Source organism: Elephantulus edwardii, unplaced genomic scaffold (assembly GCF_000299155.1).
Source record: "Elephantulus edwardii isolate Elephantulus edwardi_28Jun2011 unplaced genomic scaffold, EleEdw1.0 scaffold00270, whole genome shotgun sequence".
NCBI lineage: Eukaryota > Metazoa > Chordata > Mammalia > Macroscelidea > Macroscelididae > Elephantulus > Elephantulus edwardii.
Genome location: NW_006400020.1, coordinates 505003 through 511422, shown reverse-complemented (window position 1 = coordinate 511422; position 6420 = coordinate 505003).

Sequence of the window (6420 nt, the reverse complement as noted above, 5' to 3'; positions counted from 1 at the left end):
GGGGGGCTGGGGGGGGGTGGAGGGGATGGCTGGGCAGGGAGAAAAGAGCAACAATGACAGATGCTCTGCCGGGGAAGGAGGGATAATCTCCTCCTGTACCAGTCAGATCTGATTTGACGGTACACGCACACAAAAATAATTAAAAAAAAAAAAAAGAGCAACAATGAATGAATGGAAATCCAAAATCTCTGTAAATGTTCATTAAAATTATTAAAATAAAACCTAAAAAATTATCTACTGCATAATCTTACTTGCATCTGATATTAATGCTATTACTTGATGATTTCCATATTCTGTGGGATTATTATTCTTTGGAATCAGCACAAATAAGTATTTCTGCAGGTCAGTAGTTCAAGTAACTCTTTCAAATTTCTTCACAGAGACAAGCGTTATAGTATTGCAACCATTTGTTGAAACATCTCATTTAGTACTTTGTAAATTCCTGGAGCCTTGGGGTTTGTTTTGTTGGGTTTCTTTTCCAATTCCTTCAGAGCATTGTGAATTTCTTCATTCTTGATTCTTGATCACATGCTAATTCCTGACATGGTTGAGTCAACCACTCCTTCGTGGTACAGTGACTATGTATTCCTTCTGTCTTCTCTTGATGTTTCCTGACCTGTCCAATATTTTTTTCATTACAATTGTTAGCTATTGAAATTTAAGGCTTTAATTTTTCTTCAAATATTTGAACTTTAGAAATGCTGAACATATGCTTACATTTTGCTTTTCCAACTCCAGATGTTTGCACATTTCATTTTGGTCCTTTACCTTTTCACACTGTCTTTTGAAATCTTCTGCTAAGATTTTTACTGCATCATTTGTTCCATTTGCTTTAGTTAGTCTACATTCAGGAAAGAATTTCAGAGTTTCTTTTAACATCAGCATGGGTCTTTTCCTTCTGTGGTATCTTTTTAGTGATTTTTGCCTTCTTCATGCATTATATCATTTATGTCATTTCATTGCTCTTTGTTCTTTGCTCACTAGTGTCCATGTTTCAACTCATCCAGTTTATTTTTTAAATGCTCTCTAAAATCAACCTTGATGTTAGTGGTTAAGCAGTCAGGTGATAAATTAAAAGGAAAGTTGTTTGGATCTCGAACTGAGGTGGCGGTGGCGGGGGGGAGGAAGGATGAAAATGTACAACAATTAATGAATAAAAACCAATGTTTCTATAAACTTTAGTTAAAATCACAAAACAAGTTTTTTGAATCCACTAACCACTCCTCAAGAAAAAGATGTGACAATCTTTCCTAAGTACTTACAGCTCTGGAAACCCTCTGAGCACTTTTTGTTGGTTTTTTGTTGTTGGGGTTTTTTTTTTTTCCTTTAAGCAGTTTTTTCCTCATTTTTAAAATTAGTTTTAATGAAAATATACAGAGACTTTGAATTTTCATTCATTCATTGTTGTACTTTTCTCTCTGCCTGCCCCTCCCTCCAGTACACTTTTCTCTTTGAAAAGTAAAAGAAAAATTTTCATTGTTTTACAATCCCCCCCCCCCAGGTCCCCACCACTATGCAGCCTTCGTTCTGGACTCATGACAATAATACTTAATCACATATCCCTTTTAAACAGTTTTCTCGTGCATCTGTTTCAATGCAGTATACATTATTTATCCCATCTTTCTCAGTCTTGCCCAAACCCCGATGTCGGTCCTGTTTTACAACAGTGGCACTATGAAGTATTTGTCCCTTTGTGACTGAGATATTTCACTCAGCCTAATGTCCTCCAGGATCACCCATTTTAAATAATATCGCATGAGATCCTTATTTTTAAATGCAGCATCGTATTTCATTGTGTGAATATAAAACAACATCTCTATCCATTCTTTTGTTGGTGGGCACTTAGATTGTTTCCATCTCCTTGCTATTGTGAACAAAGCCGCGATAAACATGGGTGTGCATATATCTGCTTGGATGTCAGTTGTGGTCTCTTTGGGGTATATTCCCAGTAGTGGAATTGCTGGGTCAAATGGTATCTCTATTTGCAACTTTTTGAGAAAGTGCCATACCGTCTTCTACAGTGGTTGCACCATTTTACACTCCCACCAACAGTGAATGAGGGTTCCAGTTTCTCCACAACCTCGCCAGCATTTGTTGCTTGCTGTTCTGTTAAATTTTGGTATTCTTACTGGGGTGAGATGATATTTCATAGTTGTTTTGATTTGCATCTCTCTTAGAGCTAGGGATTTTGAACATTTCTTCATGTGCTTGTTAGCCATCTGAATGTCTTCTTTGGTGAAGTGTCTGTTCATATCCTGTGTCCATTTTTCTATTGGATTATTTACCTTTGTCTTGTTGTGGTGCTCAAGTATTTTATAAATTCTAGATATAAGTCCCTTATCTGACATGTCATTCCCAAGTACTTTTTCCCAGTCTGTGGCTTCCCTTTTTACCCTGTTGGAGAAGTTTTTGGATGTGCATAGGGATTTGATTTTTAGAAGGTCCCATTCATCTGTTTTATCTTCTCCTGGTTGTAGATAAGCAGTTTTAAGACATAATTTTTGAATACTATGGAGATGGAACTGATTCATCTTACTTTCCTGTGGGTTTTCAGAGGCAGTAAATTACACTAGAGGAGATTGCCCATCCTTCTCCTACAGAGCAGCTGGTGGGTTCAAACTTCATGCCTTTGGCATTGCCATACAACTTCTTACCACTAGTCCACCAGATTGCTAGTCAATAAATGTAATATAAGCTTTGTGCTTCCATTACTATAATTACTAGACAAGACTGTTGTTATTATGTGCAATTGAGTCACCTAAGACTCATAGCTATATGTGCAATAGCTCTTATCCTAAGCTCATCTTACTGTCTTCAACACACCTGCCCTAATACCCCAATCATTGTGCTAATCCATCTCATCCAAGGTCTTCCTCTCCTGCATTGTTCCTCCACCCTTTCAAACATGATGTCCTTTTCCAAGGACTTGTCTCTCTGAGCAACATGCTCAAAGTATGTGAGATGGTGCTTCAAAATCCTTGCCTATAGACAGCATCTTGATTTTATTTATCCTCTGCAGGATAGATCTGTTTGTTTTCTTGGCTGTTCATGGTATGTTCAATACTTTTCTTCAGCACCACAAATCAAAAGCACAACAATTCTTCTTTCTTCTTTATTCATTGTCCTGCTCTCAGATACACAGCAAGTAATTGTGAAGACCATTTCCTGGACCAGGTGCGCCTTAGTCTCTAGACTGACATCTTTGCATTGTGAAGAAGTCTCTTAACAGCAGACTTTCCTAATCCAGTTCATCATTTGATTTCCTAGCTGCTAGTTTCCAGGAGTGTTGATTGTAGATTCAAGCAAGCTGAAATTGTTAACAATCTCAATCTCTTCTCAATTTATCATGGTGCTGCCAACTGGCTCAGTGGTGAGAATCTTTGTTTTATTGATATTAAGCTTCAATCTACATTGAATACCATAGTCCTTGACTTTCTATAGCATATGCTTCAGGTCTTCCTCTGTTTCCATGAGCAACGTTATGTCATCTGCCTAATGCAAGTTGTTGGTGAGTCTTCCTCCAATTTTGATGCCACATTCCTCTTCATAAAGACCAACCTCCAGAATGATCTGTTGTACATGTAGGTTGAAAAGGTATGGAAACAGAATGCATCCCTGACACATTCTTTTTCTGATTTAGTCATGCAATGTTTCCTTGCTCTGTTTTGAAGACTGCCTCCTGGTCCAAGTATAGGTTTCACATGAAAACAATCAAGTATTTTGGGATTCTTCTTCTTCTCAAGATTAGCCACAATTTGTAGTGATGCACACAGTCAAATGCCTATGCATAGTCAATGAAACACAGATAGGCATTCTTCTGAGTCTCTGCTTTCAGTCAAGATCCATCTGACATTGACAATGATGTCCCCAGTGCCACAGGAGTGGCATCCACTTCCTAAACAACATGCCTCCCGAAATTCTATGAACTTTGATAAATATTGATAGTTGTAGAGGGTTTTCAGGCCTTTTGTTCATAGAGTCACTATGAGTCGTGCTTAACTCGAAGACAATCAACAACAATAACAACAATATACTTCTGGTCAGTCTCTGCTGATGTTCTTTTCCAGTCATTTTTGGATAATATTCAGTAGGATTTTTCTTGTGTGTGATGCCAGTGATATTATTTGATAATTTCCACACTCTGTCACATCCCCCCTTTTGAGGCTGGAAATAAATATGGATCTCTTCCAGTCAGCTGACCAGGTAATTGTCCTCCAGATTTCTTGGCACAACTTGGTGAGCACATTAAGGGCAGCTTCTGTTTGCTGAAATATGTCAATTGGTATTCATTTAATTCCTAGGGCCTTGTTTTTTTTGACAATTCTTCAGAGCAGCTTGAACTTTTTCCCTCATCACCATTGCCTTTATTTTTTAATTCCCACTCCTCCCACTGCCCACCTTTGCTTTTTGATAATATGCTGTTTCATAAAATTCTTCTGATTTTATGTACTTCTTCCATCTTATTTGATGCATCCTGGATCGTTCAATATTCTTCCCATACAATCTTTAAGTATTGCAGCTTGAGGCTTGAATTTGTTCTTCAGTTCCTTCAGCTTAAGAACTGCTGAGAAAGTTTGTCATTTTTTATTCTCTGACTCTTGCTCTTTGCACATTTCATTATAATACTTTGCTTTGTCTTCCTGAGCTGCCCTTTGAAATCTTCTGTTCAGTTCCTTTACTTCTTGATTTCTTCCAGAAGCTTCACACCTGCATCACTGTAATTCTGACTTTACTCAGGGAATTTCCTTTCTTTTTCATGCTGTCATCTCCCCCTTTTAGTTAATACTGACCATATTTATAACCACTAACAATGGTGTAGGTTGCAGAAGGGCAAGGATCCTTAGGTTCTCCTATTTGTTCTAGTAGTTGTTATTCTCATGTAGAGCTGGCAGAATAGCAAAGAACTTTTTGTACCAACTAGTGCAACTGGAAAAATTGCTGTCTGTACATTATACGGTGCCATTGCAAGGAGTACCCCAGTGAGGAAGAAGTCTTCAGGGTAGTGAGGGAAAGAAGTGCTGGTTCCTTTACTATCCCAAAGACTTGAAAGAAGAACTTGAAAATGCCTCTATTATGCAAGACTGAGCATTCAAGAAAGCAAGATAACATGCATTAGATCACCTGTACCATTCCGGTAAGTGTATGTGGGTTGCAGAGAGGATGGAAGTAGGAGTCATCATAATTTTAATACCAACACAAACCTTTTCATTGGAATGTTCTTTTGATTGGAATGTATGACTAATAGCATATGACATTACCTTCCTATCAGAGTTTTTGAAGAGTGATCCAGCAGGGGGTCACACAGCACCATAAAAACAACTGTTCTGCTGCTGTGCAAACTTCCATCCTACTCGCAGCTGCTGAGTGCAGAACTCCCATTTGAGACTTTAATGTTCAGTTCTACTGAAATAACACCTACATCTTGTTTTTAGAAATAATTTTGAGGGCTAAAGCTCTGAAAGTGTCAGATCACTATTTTAAACAGCCTTCTAATTTATATAATCACTGGAAAGATCAAATAACATAGCAAAGCAATTTCCCATTAGATCCCTTAGAAGAACTGGCTGTCTCTTCTGCATACTTTTAAATATGACATCATCTTCATATAACATTTAATAATTTACATAGAAGAAAACGGTCATTTACAGTGGAGACAATTTCAGGGAATCCTTAGTAAAAATTCATAATCTGAGTGTAATCATTAGGCTATCAGACAAAAATAAATGAAAGAATGAATTTTTTTGTAAAATAACTGTCCTGTATACTTGGTCTGATTCAGGCCATAAACCTTCCATTCACTTGCTATGCACCTGAGAGCTGGACAGTGAATAAGGATGACAGAATAAGAACTGATGCGCTTGAGCTGTGGTGTTGGAGAAAAGCACTGAACATTCCTTGCATGGCTAAGAGAACAAACAGATATATCTTGGAGAGGGTGCAGGCAGAGTGCTCCTTGGAGGCAAGAATGATGAGGATTTGCCTCACATACTTTGGGCATGTTGCTATGAGGGACTATTCCTTGGAGAAGGACATGATGTTTGAAAAGGTAGAGGGTTGGTGAAGGAAAGAAAGACCTCGACCGGATGAATTGATGCAGTGACTCCTGCAATGCGCTCTTGCATGTCAGGAATTGTGAGGATGGCACAGGATATAATAGAGTTCAGATCTTTCGTTCATAGGGTTTCTAAGGGTCATTCAACTCATTGGCACCTAAGAACATACTTTAAAATGTCAGTATCATCATAAATTCAGTGTGACTCATGTCACAGTGGGCAGCCATGTCTGACCTCCACTACCTCCACAAGGGAACAGTCCCCATCAACAACATTCACAGTACAGAAGAAACCTTAGGAGGTCAGACATGCCCTCACATTCCTGCATCACTTCTATCGATTCGAACACCAATTGTCCCTGTCAGGC